The 18977-nt window shown below is 39.1% G+C and overlaps 1 protein-coding gene across 3 annotated transcripts in view; it reads left to right on the top strand.

The window, feature by feature from the left end:
- Window positions 1–18977, top strand: part of KIAA1958 (KIAA1958 ortholog) — a 184629-nt gene that overhangs the window by 28619 nt on the left and 137033 nt on the right. The gene's annotated exons all lie outside the window — the stretch shown is intronic.

Genomic DNA, 18977 nt, shown 5'->3' with positions numbered 1-18977 from the left:
CAACTTTCAGAGTTTCTGATTCAGTGGGTCTGGGATTGATCTCAGGTGGCTGTGGGGTGGCTGCAGCCTGCAGTGGCTTGAAGCAGGATCTCGGTTCCCCAACCAGGGACTGAACCCAGGCCACAGTGGTGAAAGCACCAAATCCTAGCTGCTAGACCACCAGGGACTAGTAGCTGGGGCAGGGCCCTGGCTCTTTGTCTGCTTTGAAGAAGGAATTCAGCAAAGAGACAGAAAGTAGTGAAACAAGTAAAGTGTTTATTAGGAGAAAAAAAATATATGCAGATAGACACACCGCAGGCTCAGAGAGAGAGTTACATGCTTTTGGGGTAGTTTAAATCACTTATATGGGGGCAGTTCTTCCAAGTGTCCCATGGCCAGTCATCTTGCTTTGTCTGGCTCTGGGTCCATATTTGGTCTGACTCAGGACCCTGCCCTGTGTGCACGTGCATCTTTTAGCTAAGCTGGATTCCAGCCCAAGGGTCTCTGGGAAGTTAACAGAACATATTATGGTCTGGCACCCCTCCCTTCTCTGACCCCTGAGGAACTTTTCTGTGCATGTGTAGTTTGGGAGGTCTCCTTGACCTCAAGAATGAGAAATATGTGGTTTCTCTATTTTTTATCCAAGCAGGACTCAGCTCCTCCTTGCTCCTGCCATAATCTTTATCTTGGAGTATCTGTCCACAAGAAACAGATTCCAGCTGCTCAGCCTGGGGCTCATCTATCGCCTGCCTCAGGATGAGGCCCAAGAATTTGCATTTCTAACACATTCCCAGATGATATTGGTGCTGCTGGTCAAGGGGTCACACTTGGCTCGAATCCATTCACTCTCCCACTGTCGTAATTGAACATCTCTTCAAATCTCCAATTCCTTCTGCTCCATAGTCACTCTCACTGAGGAAACAGAAGCAATCAGAAGATAATTTCCACATGCTCCCAATGTCACATCTACCTCTCTGACATGGTTCCTTGCTTGGTCACTTTGTCCCATCTGCAAAATCCTCCTTGCTTTTCCTCAGATGCACCAACATTGCTCCCACTTCAGGGATTTTGCCATGGTTGCCTGGATCACTCTTCCCCAGAGAGTTGCATGATCTACTCCTTACTTTAGGTCTGCTTAAGTGTGTTCTTATTAGAGAGGCCTTCTCAGACCACCCTAAAAACCTCCCTGTGTGTGCCTGTCATTTCCTGTCTCCCCTAACCTGGATTACTTTTCTCTAGGGCACTTATTACCACCTGATAGTTTACTTATTTATTTCTCTATCATCTACATTTAGCTTCAAGGAGACTTTGAGGAGGAGGGAGGTAGTGGCAGCTGAATTCTCTGGAATGACACTAAATTAGTGATAACAGAACAGATAGCACTGTAATCTGTTTATCTAAGAAATCTGACTGTGAAAGAAAGGAGAAAAAGGAACATGAAGCAGCAGGCTCAAGCAGAGGTTTCTTAGGATGCAGGTTGAAGGAGCAGGGGCCAGATCAGTGCAAAGAGAAAGTTTAATATTGAAGGTATGTATGGGAGACAGGCTTGCTTAAATATGTGGAAAGAATGGTCTCACAGAGCACAGATTTCTGCTTTTGTTTTTAAAGCAGCTATCTACTAAGAGCAGGGCACTGTGGGAAATAGTTCACACCCCTTGCCACATCTGATTAATCTCCATAACAAACCTAAGAAGGAGGAATTATCACCTAGGTCTTTTCTATGTAATCAGACATTCTACTGAGAGATGTTAACACACAGGCTTCCCTGTCCAGTTTCATCCTTCCTTTCTCCCTTACCTTACTTATAATTGATCCTGTTGGATCTCCAACTTCAGTTATTCATACAGTCAAATATCAGATCTCAGGAGCAAACTTTTGTGGAAGGGGCTGAACCACTTCTTTACTACCTCAGGCGGTTATCAAGCTGCCCACAGGTAATCAATTATTTATGCTCAGAGAATCCAGAAGTCACCCTGACTCACAAGAACCAACCTCTGCTGACTGACTCCACAGTGTCTTCATACCAATTCACCTTCTGTTTAACTCTTAGAGCTATTCCAAATAGTTTTTCATCATAGTAGCATCTACTCCAAATCCTTTCTTTCCAATTTCACCAATTTTCTTTCCAATTTTTCCAATTTTCACATAGATGGCACCCAACAGAAAATGTTTCAAGCTCCCTTCCCTCTAATTCAAACGTTCATCTTTCTCAGGAATGTTCCTTTCCTCTGTCCCATCATTATTCCTGCAAACGGTGATAACTGTATGGCTTCCTTTCCAACATCTGTATCCCTTTTTCTTGCATTATGTTACTACCCTGACTGGGACCTCCAAAACAATGGTGATAACAGACATTCTTATCTTGTTCCTGATTTAACCTGCAGACCTTCAGTGTTTTTCCTCATTTGGACAAAACTTCAGTGTTTCCTATAACTCTGGGCTTGGGTGTTGGCTTATCACAACAATGTTTATTTTAAATGCTTCAAGGGCGAAACATCCATAAAGAGCTGGTTCCAGGCTCACCTAAAGCTTCTTCACTATGATGAAGCTTAACCATACACAATTCTGCTAACACAGAGAAGATATTAGACATATCTACGTTACCTTTTTTTTTTCTTTTTTTTTTTTTTTGCGGTACGCGGGCCTCTCACTGTTGTGGCCAATCCCGTTGCGGAGCACAGGCTCCAGAAGCTCAGGCTCAGCAGCCATGGCTCACGGGCCCAGCCGCTACGTGGCATGTGGGATCTTCCCAGACCGGGCACGAACCTGTGTCCCCTGCACTGGCAGGCGGACTCTCAACCACTGCGCCACCAGGGAAGCCCCTCTACATTACCTTTTTAAAAAACCGTATATAATCTTCCCAGGCATTTTAATCGCAAGTCAGCTATTTGTTGAAATCTTTATTTTAGTGTCCTCTTTATCACCAAATAATTTTCTTTCTATAATGACTATAAATTTCTATAATTTTCTTTCTGTAATGACTATAAATGCAGTCTATGTTTGCTCATTTCACAAAAGTACAATATAGGTGAGTGGTCTATAAAAATGAAAAAAATTCAAATTGAACCATATAGTGGCCAGCAGGACCAAATAATCTTATAAAAACCTTATTAGAAAAAAAAATTAGACAATCAGTTTTATAGTACAAACTAGCCAAGAGAAAACCAATTTCAAAAACAATTCTTGTGAAATAAGCCAGAGAAAGACAAATACCATATGACCTCACTTATATGTGAAATTTAAAAAACAAAACAAGACAAAACAAAATGAAAATAGACTCAGATATAGAGGACAAATGGGTGGATGCCAGGGGGGAGTGGGTTGGGGGTGGGGGTGAAATGGGTGAAAGGATTGAGAGGCACAACCTCCAGTTATAAAATAAATAAGCCACAGGAATGTAATACGCAGCATAAGGACTGTTGTCACTGATATTGTCATAACTTGTATGAGAACAGATGGTCATTAGACTTACCGTGATCATTTCATGATATATGCAAATGTCAAATCACTATGTAGTACACCTGAAACTAAGATAATATTGTACATTAACTATATAATTTTTAAAAGCAATAGCAAAAATAATATATTAAAAAACAGAACGAAAATAAAACAATTCTCAAATGTTTAATAATATATATTTTTATGACATGACTTTCAGCTGTTGTTTTACCTTCCAGCTAGACTGCATCAGACTTTAACCACCCTTCCAGCATTGTATATATGCAGGGAGCAAACACAATCTATTGAAGCGAAGCAGTATGTCTAAAAGGGCTCAATTAAATAGTGGAATGTTTCTTGTAAATTAAAGCCCTACTGAATAATCATCTTCCACGCAAATTATCTTTCATGGGGTGTTCCAACAATGTGCCATCATCATATGTAGCTGCTTTAATACATGCTTATTTGTAATGCTTGACATAATGAATTCTCCCTCTTTATTCCTGTAGAAATGAGAATGAGAATTTAAGCTTTTTAATTTTTCCTTGCTAGACTGCCTTTGTGAGTGCACAAGTAGACACTATTTTTTCAAAACCTTCAGTGCAGAAGAATGATTTAACCAGATGCACACTACCAGTACATTTATCAGAAATAACATTTTAAATGGATTTCTGATGAAAAAAAAATACCATGTTATCATCTCCTCCTCCAAAAAAGTAAAACTTCCCTGGATGCCCATAAGCTTACTCTGCTAATCCTTATCTCAAATGTTTAAAGTTTCGATCCTTAGACAAAAAGTCATATGCCAAAATGTAAATACACAAAATAGAGATTGTTAGCATAATGCATTGGGGGGCCACATATTTCCTAAAAGTTATACAAAATCATATGTTTGTGTACAAATGTGCATTTTCTGAGAAGAGAGTGCAAAGTTTTTTCTCTTTTTTCTTTTTTTAAAATTTTTATTTGAAGTATAGTTGATTTACAATGTTGTGTTAATTTCTGCTTTACAGCAGATTCAGTTATACATATATATATACATTCTTTTTTCATATTCTTTTCCATTATGGTTTATCACAGGATACTGAATAAAGTTCCCTGTGCTATACAGTAGGACCTTGCTGCTTGAGAGTGCAAAGTTTTTAATCTGACTAGCAAAGGGGTCAAAAAAAGGCAAAAAGATTAAGAATTACCAAGTAAAGCTAAAAGATACACTATCTCAGAGGCATACTTTGATCTTACAAGTACGGAAGGTTTGACTGATATCCCAGTGGATTCAAATTTAGTTCCCTTGGTGCTAATATGCTGCACATTTATCACACAGAACAAAAATTCCTACTCAAAAGAATCAAATATTCAATCATAGTCATTTCTTAAAACCTAAAGAGAGATCCACACATACTTCCTAAGCACTCCAGATTTATTATGTGCATATGATGTATCAACCTAAACCCTGAAAAGAGTAACTGACAAGGGAGTTAAGGGGGAATCTGAGTCATATGCTACTCCTTGGACCAGAGCCTGGTGTACCAGCAGAGGGGCTGGTAAAGAAAGGCTAATTCAGTAGCACAATTTCATGTTTCACAAACGTCTCTGTAAATGTATGGTTTCCTTCCCCCACCTCGCAGATGTTCCTAAAAGTCCTTAGCTTAACTATTAACTAAATCATAAATACTGAATTGCATTAAAAATTTTTTTTTGTCAGAAGTCTTTCCACTCACTTTAATATAATGGACTAGAAAGATTCCCAGGGACCTTCAGATTCAATTAAATACCACAGCTGCTACAACAGCAATGTACTACTGAACATGTAAGTACCTGAGTCCTGTTAGGAACTCACTACCAAAACTGCTACACTTCTAGTTGTTAATAAACACAATCCCCAGGTTCTATTCAAAATTATTGTGCCCACAGAAACCCTAAGTAACAACGCATGATTTTGCAAGGAAGGCAGAAACTTTCTTATAAAGCTAGTGTGGCAGAAACACTGCTGTCTATATCTGCATTGATCTAAATATGTTTAAACATATTAAAGCTTGAGCAAGGAACACTTCTGAAGACTTAGCACTGAAGAAAACAATATCAATATTGCAAAAAAATTTCAGATTTTTCCAAGTATAAAGCAATAGAATCTTATGCAATCCCCAAATGAGCAAAAGCACAAAATACATTAGGGACGCTCTATGTATATAAAATTATCCTTAAATAAATACCACAAAGAAAAATACATTTAACTTTTTTCACAAAAAAAATTGTTTTTACAAAATGTCACAGTACTCTGTAAGTTAAATTTCATTTCCTTCATATTTCAAATTTTACCAAAAGCTTTACCATATGGTATTTCAGAAATCGTCATTTTCTAGAAAAAAAATTTTAATTGTTAATTCTTAACTATATCCATTATGTGAGTTCAATGGTCTTCAGCCTCTTTGAGTTTAGGGGACACTCAAATACTAGAATTTTGTTTGTACCCTTCAAAGGACTGAGTCACATCCTCATATATCACTCTCTACTTGATCCCCTTTCTTTAAATAGGACTCTTTACTGTGCTGACCTATATACTCACAAAGCAAAGTTCTTGCATGCTCCAGTAAACAAGTAATCTTTCCTAGAGCTGGCTGGACACTGTCCTTTGCCTTTTACCACACATCCTGCCCCATGTTTCATCACATGACCCACTTAGACCTAACTCATGTTTCTCTTATTAAAATAAAAGTAAACATTGTTTTCTCCAAAATCTGATAACCATCTGTAAGAGTTTATAGTATAAGTGCTACAACAGCACACTGTTTGAAGCCACTGTGCTAATTAGAATGATTAGCTTTAAAATGTTCTTATAACTGCTACGTGTTAGCTATGAAATCAAAATAGAGAGACATATATAGACTTTCAATAATATAAGTATTTGCTGAACTCAATTTTCTCTGGTGTCTAGTGTTTAAATACCTTCCCTTGTAGATATTTAAACCTCAATAATAATTTGTCCTATGTGCCTCACACTATACTCACATGAATTCATTTAATGCTCACAACAACCCTATGACGTATATACTTAGTATTATATACTGTTTATAAATGTGAAACTAAAGCACAGAGAGGTTAAGCACTAATAAGGGCCAGAAACAAGATTTAAACCCAGGTAGTCTGAGTCTAAAGTCCATGTTCTTAACCAGGGTGCTAGCCAAAAGAATTCATTATTAGGACATATTTGCTACAGTAGTTTTGGCACTGGGAGAAATTGGACAAAACAGATTTTGGTATTATTATTTGCAAGGATTTTCTTTAAGTTAAAAATTAGGTAAATTATTAATCACAAAAATCACTAAAGTGCTGGAAAACCTCAGATCAAATGATGATGAAGCATATAAACACCTGCGAAAAAGAACTAGAAGCCCGAGTTCCTTCTTTCCTCTAGATCATTTCCTTATGCTTAAAATAAAGGGGCTAAACTATAAAATAGATCATTCCTACAATTCCTTCTGGTTCAAACACTGAAAAATGAATAATTAAAAAAAGCAGCTACTGGGAATTCCCTGCTGGTCCAGTGGTTAGGACTCCCCGCTTTCACTGGCAAGGGCCCAAGTTCAGTAGATCCCAGAAGCTGCACATGGCGTGGCCAAAAAAAGGAAAACAGCTACTCCTCAGATGATTTAAGACACTGCTGCCTGCTAGCAGATTACAGTCAACCTGGGGAGGATCTAAAGTACTTGATTTCTAAAGTATTCAAAGACAAATATGCAAAATCCTTTAAGTTTTTAAATATGTTTTTTATTATAAAATATAACCAAATTATAGGTATTGGTAGTATAGTGGTGAGCATAGCTGCCTTCCAAATTATAGAAAGTTTAACAAAAAGAAAAATATAATTCATAACCCCAGCACATTAAAAATGTTAACATTTTAGGGTATTTTCTTCCAATCTTTTCCTTATGCATTGCTTTACATAACTGTCCTTGAGCAGAGAAAGAGGGAGGGAAATGGAAGGGAGAAAGAGCTTTATTTTTGAACAATTTATAGTAGGGATTTTTCATGTTGCCACAAGGCTCTGCATGATCTGTCATCACCCCTACCCCCCAGTTACCTGTCCAACCTCATCCCTTGCAACTCCTCCCTCCTTCTGTCAGCAGCAGCCCTTCACCTTACTGCTGTTCCTAGAACACATCAGGCACATTTCCAAGTCTGGCCCTTTGTACTTTCTGTTCCCTCTGCCTCAGATGCTATTCCTCCAGCTACCTGAGTGTCAAGATCTTTCACTTATTTTAGGTCCTTACTAAAAGCCATTTTCTCAGTGGGGCCTTCTAAATGTCAAGCCCTCACCCTGAAATATTTCATATCTCCCTTCCCTGCTTTGTTTTTTTCCATCTTAGCACTTATCCCTTATGTGTTATTTTCTGTATTTGTCTTGTTTATTCTGTCTCCTCTACTGAAAGTTCTATAAGGGCAGGAATTTTTCTCTCTACTGATTTCTAGGCACCTAGAAAAGTACCTAAAGTAGCAAATGCCTAATAAATATTTGTTGGATGAATAATCTCTCTAATCGTCATTTTAAGTGGCTATGTCCTATTCCATTAAATGCTTACACCAAGGATTCATTTAATAATTCCCCATCTGATGGATATATTGGTTATTGCCAATCTTTCACTATTCCATAATGCTCTATTGCAAGGGTCATCAAGCTTTTTCTGGAGCGGGTCAGATAGTAGACATTTTCTGCTTTGCAAGGTCTCTAACAACTAAACTCTGGCATTGTAGCAAAAAAAGCAGCCACAGACAAGGAATGGTTGTGGCTGGATTAAGGCTGCATCAGGCCAGATTTAGCCTGTGGTCCCTGGTCTCTGCTTCCCTGCATGCTTTTGTGCATGTATCTTTTTATATCTTTGCAGTTATTAGAATCACTAGATAAACGGGTATGAATATATTTATGGTCTTTGACACATTTTATCAAACTGCTTTTCAAAATGATAAACATGAGGAAGGGGGACAAAAAGAACAGGGACACACTGATGGTGGTGGTGTGAATGGATACAACTACTTTGGAAAACTAGCAATATCTACTAAAGCTGAACATATATACCCTATTACTCAGCAGTCAGTCAGGATATTTTTCTTCAGAAAGGCTATGTAGATGCTAGAAGGAACACAAGAGTTTCCTCCGGGATGCTGATAATGTCCTGCTTATTGATTAGAATGCTAGTCACATGTGTTCAATTTGTAAAAATCTATCAACTGTACACATGATACATTCATTTTTGTATGTATATTATACTTCAAAGAGGTTTGAAACATGCCATCCCCCAAAATATGCCACTTTGGCATACTGATTATTTTGAGCTATTAGCATTTGAGAATCACAAATGCAGAAAGGGCTCTCTGACCTCCCTCTTTCTACCTAAAAGCAGGTCATATAGTTTCCCATGAGAAAGGTGCCCTCTTTATACAGGAAAGGAAGAACATTCTTATCACTGGTAACTGGAAGTCAAGGCCAAAATGGATCTAAACAAACAAACCTATTAAAATAACCTTTATTGTCCATTAATTTCCTCCATTTATTTCCTAGTCACTCTCTGACAATTTACAGCCCCAAGCTAAAACTCCTTTGTCTTGTGTCTTCTCTACAAATTTATCATTTCTTTGTTTAAAATATATATAAGCTCTCAATCCTGACTGCTTCTCTGGGTCTTCATTTTCCTTATGAAGACTCCTGTGTGCACATAAAAAATATTAACCAAATTTGTATGCTTTTCTCCTGTTAATCTGTCTTAGGTCAGTTTAACTCTTAGACCCAGCCACAGAATCTAGGAGGGTAGAAGGAAGTTTCCTCCGCTACAACTTCTAAGTTTAAAACAAACAAACAAATAAAACCCCCCACTAGGTACCCATGAGCAATAAATATGAGAATAAGTTCTTCCCCTCCTTTCCTCTCATCAGCAATGGGGAATTATCTCATTTTATGTTTTTGCTAATTTGATAGACTTTTTTTTAAAGTATTGAGATTCACATATAACTTTATGTTTAATTATCACTGAGACTGAACATTTCTCTTGTTCTTCATTTTATCTGTTGTTCACTGGAGTTTTATTATTTTTTTGTAAATCATGAAAGTGAAACAATACAATGCCATAAAGACCTCAGTTCTTTGTCTGTCATATTGCAAATATTTTCTCCAGACTGTTGCCTTCCTTCTTAATTTACTTTTTAAAAACAAAGTTTTCATATAGCCAAAATGCCTGACCTTTTCACCTATGTACCTCTTTCTCAAAAACATTATATTGAACTATATTCTTTCATTTTTAACAAAAATATTGTTTCTTATTACATAATGTTTAGGGATATCCTTATTTCTCAGGCCAGTATGCTCTTAAAAAGACAAATAAAATATTTATTTGGATGATGAATGGGAAGGCATCAACAAAAAAGGTATTAAGGCAAATCTATAGAATGTTTTGACTCCCAAAATAATCTTTAATAAGAAAAGCCCTAAACTTCTAAGGCAATTACTTTATTACCAGAAAGTTCAGATTTTATGCCTTATCAGTGTATAAACACATCATTAGACAAAAGCTAAGTATACAGGAAACATACTTTGTGTAAGATTTTAGTTTGTCAGAGAGAAGCCAGCCAGTTAGTCAAGAAACAATGTAACTATATTACTACATATCAAGAATATAGTCATACACCAAATATATTCATAACAAAATACATTCATTGTCATACTGTTATTTATAAGAGTATACAGTTTTCATTGAATGCATTCATATATATTAAATATACTCAAAAAGAAAATATTTGTAAGATGACTAGACTGTCATATGATCCTTACCTTTAAAAAAGAGAACATTCCCTAAAACACTTCAGCTGAAACTTCACAGAAATCTTGAAAGGCTGATCATTTTTTCTTTTTTAATTATTAATTTTGAACTAATTTTCGACTCAGAAAATTTGCAAAAATAGGGCAGAGTTCCCACACCCCCCTCACCCAACTTCCTCTAATATTAACTTACATAATCATAATAAAATTATCAAAACTGGGAAATTAATATTGGGGCAATACTATTAACTAAACTATAGACCTTCTTAGAATTTCAGCAGTTTTCCACTCATGTCCCTTTTCTGATCCACCAGCTTACCTAGGATCCCACATTGCATTTAGTTGTTATTCCTCTTTCATTCCCTCTATAATCTGTAACAGTTTTTTAGTCTTTCCTTGTCTTTCACGATTTTGACACTTTTGAAGAGTGTTGATCAGTTGTTTTGAAAAATGAACCTCAGTTTGGAATTGTCTAATGATTTCTCATTATAGAAGTGAGGTTATGCCTTTTTGACAAAATTGCCACAGAAATGAGGTTCTGTCCTTAGTGCATCTTACTGGTGATAACCTCGATCACTTGGGTAGGTGGTGTCTGCCGAATTGCTCCATTGTAAAGTTACTATCCCTCCCTTTATAAATAATTATGTCTTGGAAGACATATTTTGAAACTATGTAAATCCTTTTTCTCTTCTGAATTTTGACCACTAGTTCTAGCATCCACGGTGGATTCTGTTTGCAACAATCGTTTGTGGTGTTTGCCCGTTGATGTCTGTTTCTTCTGTGCCTTCTACATTTACTAATTGTAGAATATTATATTGTGTCTACTGTAAGGTAGAGCTAGAGACATAATCTTGATGAAATATATTATTCCTTAATCAAGTCTTTATTTGAGAGCAGTAGCTTGTTCCAAAATATGATATATTTATCTCCTTAGACCTCTGTTGGTTTTCTATTTGTGCTCACAGAAAACTTGCAAAAATAGTACAGGTTTCCATACACCCCCCCCCAGCCGACTTTCCCTAATATTAACATGTTACATGTTACATGTTATTAACATTAACGTGTTATCAAAAGTAGGAAATTACCTAGCTTATTTGAAGGCTATTAAAACAAGTAGGCAAGAGTTAATGGTGGCATGGGTCACCTGGATAATTGGGGAGATGATGAGAAGTGGTTGGGTTCTGGATATATTTGAAGGTAGCATGAACAGGATTTGAGAAAGGATTGGATGTGGAGTGAGAGAGGAGAGGAGGAGTACAGGATGGCTCCAAGATTTTTATTTTTTAACATCTTTATTGGAGTATAATGCTTTACAGTGTTGTGTGTCTGCTGTATAACAAAGTCAATCAGCTATATGCATACGTATATCCCCATATCCCCTCCCTCTGTGTCTCCCTCCTACCTACTTATCCCACCCCTCTAGGTGGTCGCAGAGCACCAGGCCGATCTCCCTATGCTATGCAGCTGCTTCCCACTAGCTATCTATTTTACATTCAGTACTATATATATGTCAATGCTACTCTCTCACTTCATCCCACCTTACCCTTACCCTGCCCGGTGTCTGTAAGTCCATTCTATACATCTGTCTCTTTATTCCTTTCCTGCCCCTAGGTTCATGAGAACTATTTTTTTTTTTTAATTCAATATATGTGTGTTAGCCTACGGTATTTGTTTTTCTCTTTCTGACTCTGTTCGACAGGTCCATCCACCTCGCTACAAATAACTCAATTTCGTTTGTTTTTATGGATGAGTAATATTCCATTGTGTATATGTGTCACATCTTCTTTATCCATTCATCTGTCAGTGGACACTTAGGGTGCTTCCATATCTGGGCTATTGTAAAGAATACTGCAATGAACATTATGATACATGACTCTTTTTGAATTATGGTTTTCTCAAGGTGTATGCCCAGTAGTGGGATTGCTGGGTCATATGGTAGTTCTATTTTTAGTTTTTTAAGGAAAGTCCATACTGTTCTCCATAGTGGCTGTATCAATTTACATTCCCATGAACAGTGAAAGACGGTTCCCTTTTCTCCACACCCTCTCCAGCATTTATTGTTTGGAGATTTTTTGATGATGGCCATCTGACCCATGTGAGGTGATAACCTCACTGTAGTTTTGATTTGCATTTCTCTAATGATTACTGATGTTGAGCATCCTTTGATATGTTTGTTGGCATTCTGTATATCTTCTTTGGAGAAATGTCTGCTTAGGTCTGCCCATTTTTGGATTGGGTTGTTTGTTGGATTTTGGATATTGAGCTTCGTGAGCTGCTTGTTTATTTTGGAGATTAATCCTTTGTCAGTTGCTTCGTTTGCAAATATTTTCTCCCATTCTGAGGATTGTCTTTTCGTCTTGTTTATGGTTTCCTTTGCTGTGCAAAAGCTTTGAAGTTTCATTAGGCCCCATTTGTTTATTTTTATCTCCATTTCTCTAGGAGGTGGGTCAAAAAGGATCTTGCTGTGATTTATGTCATAGAGTGTTCTGCCTATGTTTTTCTCTAAGAATTTTACAGTGTCTGGCCTTACATTTAGGTCTTTAGTTAATTTTGAGTTTATTTTTGTGTATGGTGTTAGGAAGTGTTCTAACTTCATTCTTTTACATGTAGCTGTCCAGTTTTCCCAGCACCACTTATTGAAGAGGCTGTCTTTTCTCCATTGTATATTCTTGCCTCCTTTATCAAAAATAAGGTAACCATATGTGCGTGGGTTTATCTCTGGGCTTTCTATCCTGTTCCATTGATCTGTATTTCTGTTTTTGTGCCAGTACCATACTGTCTTGATTACTGTAGCTTTGTAGTATAGTCTGAAGTCCAGGAGCCTGATTCCTCCAGCTCCATTTTTCTTTCTCAAGATTGCTTTGGCTATTCAGGGTCCTTTTTGTTTCCATACAAATTGTAAACTTTTTTGTTCTAGTTCTGTGAAAAATGCCATTGGTAGTTTGATAGGGATTGCACTGACTCTGTAGATTGCTTTGGGTAGTATAGTCATTTTCACAGTGTTGATTCTTCCAATCTGAGAAGATGGTATATCTCTCCATCTGTTTGTATCATCTTTAATTTCTTGCATCAGTGTCTTAGTTTTCTGCATACAGGTCTTTTGTCTCCTTAGGTAGGTTTAATCCCTAGGTATTTTATTCTTTTAGCTGCAGTGATAAATGGGAGTGTTTCCTTAATTTCTCTTTCAGATTTTTCCTCATTAGTGTATAGGAATGCAAGAGATTTCTATGCATTAATTTTGTATCCTGCTACTCTACCAAATTCATTGATTAGCTCTAGTAGTTTTCTGGTAGCATCTTTAGGATTCTCTGTGTCATCTGCAAAGAGTGACAGCTTTACTTCTTCTTTTCTGATTTGGAATCCTTTTATTTCTTTTTCTTCTCTGATTGCTGTGGCTAAAACTTCCAAAACTATGTTGAATTACAGTGGTGCGAGTGGGCAACCTTGTCTTGTTCCTGATTTTAGAGGAAATGGTTTCAGTTTTTCACCACTGAGAACAATGCTGACTGTGGGTTTGTCATATATGGCCTTTATTATGTTGAGGTAGGTTCCCTCTATGCCTACTTTCTGGAGAGTTTTTATCATAAATGCATGTTGAATTTTGTCGAAAGCTTTTTCTGCATCTATTGAGATTATCATATGGTTTTTATTCTTCAATTTGTTAATATGGTATATGTTAATATGTATCACATATCACAGTTTGTTAATATGTATCACATTGATTGATTTGTGTATATTGAAGAATCCTTGCATTCCTGGGATAAACCCCACTTGATCATGGTATATGATCCTTTTAATGTGCTTTTGGATTCTGTTGCTAGTATTTTACTCAGGGATTTTTGCATCTATGTTCATCAGTGATATTTGCCTGTAGTTTTCTTTTTTTGTGACATCTTTGTCTGGTTTTGGTTTCAGGGTGATGGTGGTCTCATAGAATGAGTTTGGGAGTGTTCCTCCCTCTGCTGTATTATGGAAGCGTTTGAGACGGATAGGTGTTAGCTCTTCTCTAAATGTTTGATAGAATTCACCTGTGAAGCCATCTGGTCCTGGGCTTTTGTTTGCTGGAAAATTTTTAATCACAGTTTCAATTTCAGTGCTTGTGATTGGTCTGTTCATATTTTCTACTTCTTCCAGGTTCAGTTTCGGAAGGTTGTGCTATATTTTCTAAGAATTTGTCCATTTCTTCCAGGTTATCCATTTAATTGACATATAGTTGCTTGTAATAATCTCTCATGATCCTTTGCATTTCTGCAGTGTCTGTTGTTACTTCTCCTTTTTCATTTCTAATTCTGTTTATTTGAGTCTTCTCCCGTTTTTTTCTTGATGAGTCTGGCTAATGGTTTATTAATTTTGTTTATCTTCTCAAAGAACCAGCTTTTAGTTTTATTGATCTTTGCTATTGTTTCCTTCATTTCTTTTTCATTTATTTCTGATCTGATCTTTATGATTTCTTTCTGTGTGCTTACTTTGGGGTTTTTTTGTTCTTCTTTCTCTATTTGGTTTAGGTGTAAGGTTAGGTTGTTTATTTGAGATGTTTCTTTTTTTTCTTTCTTTTTTTTTTTTTTTTTTGCGGTACACGGGCCTCTCACTGTTGTGGCCTCTCCCATTGCGGAGCACAGGCTCAGCGGCCATGGCTCACTGGCCTAGCCACTCTGCGGCCTGTGGGATCCTCCCGGACTGGGGCATGAACCCGTGTCCCCTGCATTGGCAGGTGGTCTCTCAACCACTGCGCCACCAGGGAAGCCCTCCCTTGCTGCTTTTAATATTTTTTCTTTGTATTTAATTTTTAATAGTTTGATTAATATGTGTCTTGGCGTGTTTATCCTTGGATTTATCCTGTATGGGACTCTCTGCGCTTCCTAGACTTGACTACTTTCTTTCCCATCTTAGGGAAGTTTTCAACTATAATCTCTTCAAATATTTTCCCAGACTGTTTCTTTTTCTCTTCTTCTTCTGGGACCCCTATAATTCGAATATTGGTGCATTTAATGTGGTCCCAGACGTCTCTGAGACTGTCCTCATTTCTTCATTCTTTTTTCTTTATTCTGCTCTGAGGCAGTTATTTCCATGGTTTTATCTTCCAGGTCACTTATCTGTTCTTCTGCCTCAATTATTCTGCTATTGATTCCTTGTAGAGAATTTTTTTTTCTTTTTTTTTGCGGCTACGCGGGCCTCTCACCACTGTGGTCTCTCCTGCTGCAGAGCACAGGCTCCGGATGTGCAGGCTCAGCGGCCATGGCTCACGGGCCCAGCCACTCCGCAGCATGTGGGATCTTCCCGGACCAGGGCACGAACCCGTGTCCCCTGCATCGGCAGGCTGACTCTCAACCACTGCGCCACCAGGGAAGCCCGTTGTAGAGAATTTTTAATTTTATTTACTGTGTTGTTCATCATCGTTTGTTTGCTCTTTAGTTCTTTCAGGTCCTTGTTAAACATTTCTTGTATTTTCTCCATCGTATTTCCAAGATTTTTGGATCATCTTTACTATCATTTTTCTGAATTCGTTTTCAGGTAAATTTCCTATTTCCTCTTCATTTTTTTGGTCTGGTGGGTTTTTATCTTGCTCCTTCATCTGTTGCATATTTCTCTGTCTTCTCATTTTGTTTAACTTACTGTGTTTGGGGTCTCTCCTTTTCGCAGGCTATAGGTTCGTAGTTTCTGTTGTTTTTTGTGTCTGCCCTCAGTGGGTGAGTTTGTTTCAGTGGTTTGTGTAGGCTTCCTTGGTGGAGGAGACTGGTTCCTGTTTTCTGGTGGGTGGGGCTGGATCTTGTCTTTCTGGTGTGCAGGGCCGCTTCCAGTGGTGTGTTTTGGGGTGTCTGTGAACTCAGTATCATTTTAGGCGGCCTCTGTGTTAATGGATGGGGTTGTGTTCCTGTCTTGCTAGTTGTTTGGCATGGGGCATCCAGCACTGGAGCTTGCTGGTCATTGGGTGGAGCTGGGTCTTAGTGTTGAGACCAAGATCTCTGGGAAAACTCTCGCCAATTGATATTATGTGGGGCCGGGAGGTCTCTGGTGGTCCAGTGACCAGGATTTGGCTCTCCCAACTCAGAGGCTCAGGCCTGACACCAGGCTGGCACACCAAGACCCTGTCAGTCCCACAGCTCAGAAGAAAAGGAAGAAAAAAAATTTTTTTTTAAATAAGAAAAAAGTAAATAAATTTAAAAAAGAGAGCAACCAAACCAATAAATTCACCAATGATAACAAGCACCAAAAACTAAGGTAAACATAAAAATCAGAAACAAATCAGTCACAGATATCAAACCCCAAGTCTACAGTTGCTTCCAAAATCCACCACCTCAATTTTGGGAATATTCTTTGTCTGTTCACGTATTCCACAGATGCAGGGTTCATCAAGTTGATTGTGGGGATTTAATCCGCTGCTCCTGAGGCTGCTGGGAGAGATTTCCCTTCCTCTTCTTTGTTCTCACAGCTCCTGGTGTTCAGCTTTCGTTTTGATCTCGCCTCTGCATGTAGGTTGCCCTCAGGTGTCTGTTCCCAGCCCAGACAGGAGGGGGTTAAAGTAGTGGCTGATTAGGGCTTTCTTGCTCTCTTAGGCCCGGGAGAGGGAAGGGTATGGTAGTCGTAATTGGAATGCTGAGTGAGCCTGCAGGGGCAGAGACGAGCATGACATTGCAACAGCCTGACGCACGCCGTGTGTTTTCCTGGGGAAGTTGTCCCTGGATCTCCAGACACTGGCAGTGGCGGGCTGCACAGGCTCCCAGGGGGGAGGGGGGCAGGTGGGTGGGTAGTGACCTGTGCTTCTACACAGGATTCTTGGGGGCAGCGGCAGCAGTGTCAGTGTTTCATGCTTGTCTCTGAAGTCCGAGCTGATAGCCGTGGCTTGCACCCATCTCTGGAGCTCGCTTAGGCGGTGCTCTGCCTTCTGTGGGCACGTGGGGAAGGAATTCCCTCTCCTCGCGCACTCCAAAACAATGGTCTCTTGCCTCTTAGGCAGTTCCATACTTTTTCCCCGGACTGCCTCCTGGCTAGCTGTGGCGCACTAGCCACCTTCAGGCTATGTTCACACTGCCAACCTGTCCTCTCCCTGGGGTCTGAACTCCGAAGCCTGAGCCTCAGCTCCCAGCCCCTGCCCGCCCCGGCGGGTGAGCAGACAAGCCTCTCAGGCTGGTGAGTGCTGGTTGGCACCGATCTTCTGTGCGGGAATCTCTCCGCTTTGCTCTCTGCACCCCTGTTGCTGAGCTCTCCTCTGTGGCTCCGAAGCTTCCCCCCCACCACCCCCCGTCTCCGCCAGTGAAGGGCCTTCCTAGTGTGTGGAAACCTTTCCTCCTTCACAGCTCCCTCCCACTGGTGCAGGTCTCTTCCCTATTCTTTTGTCTCTGTTGTTTCTTTTTTCTTTTGCCCAACCCAGGTATGTGGGGATTTTCCTGCCTTTTGGGAGGTCTGAGGTCTTCTGCCAGTGTTCAGTAGGTGTTCTGTAGGAGTTGTTCCACATGCAGATGTATTTTTGATGTATTTGTGGGGAGGAAGGTGATCTTCACATCTTACTCCTCTGCCATCTTGAAGGTCCCCCCACTTAATTGTATTCTTTACCAATTGATTTACCATGTTTGGACCTCAGTCTTCTTGAAGAGACTTTCATGTGTTTTATTTCCCCAGATTCCCTCCACAAAGGGTTATAACACAAATAAGTATGTAAGACTTATTTAATACATGTTGACTCTTTAACTGGTGTGTCAGAGATGATTTCATCAATGAAGGTATTTGGTCAGGTGTTCTACATACTGAATAAACAGAGAACATTTTACTGTGCTGGCTGTGGATTGACATTTGACACATTTCCTTTTCTCGTTTACTCTGATTTCCCATCATTCACCCATTGCCCATTCTCTCAGGACCATAAACTCTAGAAGTACATTCTCTCCTGGAATTCACAGCAGTTGACCTCCCTGTAAGCAAAGAAATCTTGAGAAAATGAGCATTTCCTGTGGTTTTCATTTATTCATAATGGTGTGTTCCCTGTATTGGTGGAGTAGACTGATTCTGGGGACCACTGGTGGTCTGTTCATGGCCTGAATTATTTGGCTGTTCCTAATGATGCCATTACTCTTCCTTTATTGGTGTTTATTGGTATAGTTATTCATATATAAAAGTAATTTTGCCAAGTACCTATAATATGAAGGGGAATTGATTATGTACCTCTTTTTTATGTAGTTTTCTAGTCCTCATAGGTTTCCACAATTTTGCTTCCTCTGAGTGAGAGAAGCCACATTGTGTCCTTGATTATTGTTGCTGTTTTGCAGACTTATTTCATTGCATAGTCAAAATAGAAACAAATAGACCCTCAACTTACTCAACCTGGGTGACTACAGAAGAGAAGGAATTCAGGGGCTGTAATTAAGGACCTTGGAAGTAGAAGAAGTTGGAAAGCTCCCTTTATGTTTTTTTGTTTGTTTTTTGTTTTTAATAAATTTATTTTATTTATTTATTTATTTTGGCTGCGTTGGGTCTTTGTTGCTGTGCGCGGGCTTTCTCTAGTTGCGGTGAATGGGGGCTACTCTTTGCTGCAGTGCGTGGGCTTCTCATTGTGGTGGCTTCTCTTGTTGCGGAGCACGGTCTGTAGGCACACGGGCTTCAGTAGCTGTGGCACGCGGGCTCAGTAGTTGTGGCGCACGGGCTTAGTTGCTCCACAGCATGTGGGATCTTCCCAGACCAGGGCTTGAACCCATGTCCCCTGCATTGGCAGGCAGATTCTAAACCACTGCACCACCAGGGAAGCCCTCCCTTTATGTTT

This window comes from Phocoena sinus, chromosome 6 (genome assembly GCF_008692025.1).
Source record: "Phocoena sinus isolate mPhoSin1 chromosome 6, mPhoSin1.pri, whole genome shotgun sequence".
Classification (NCBI taxonomy): domain Eukaryota; kingdom Metazoa; phylum Chordata; class Mammalia; order Artiodactyla; family Phocoenidae; genus Phocoena; species Phocoena sinus.
This window is presented reverse-complemented; position numbering and strand designations above follow the sequence as displayed.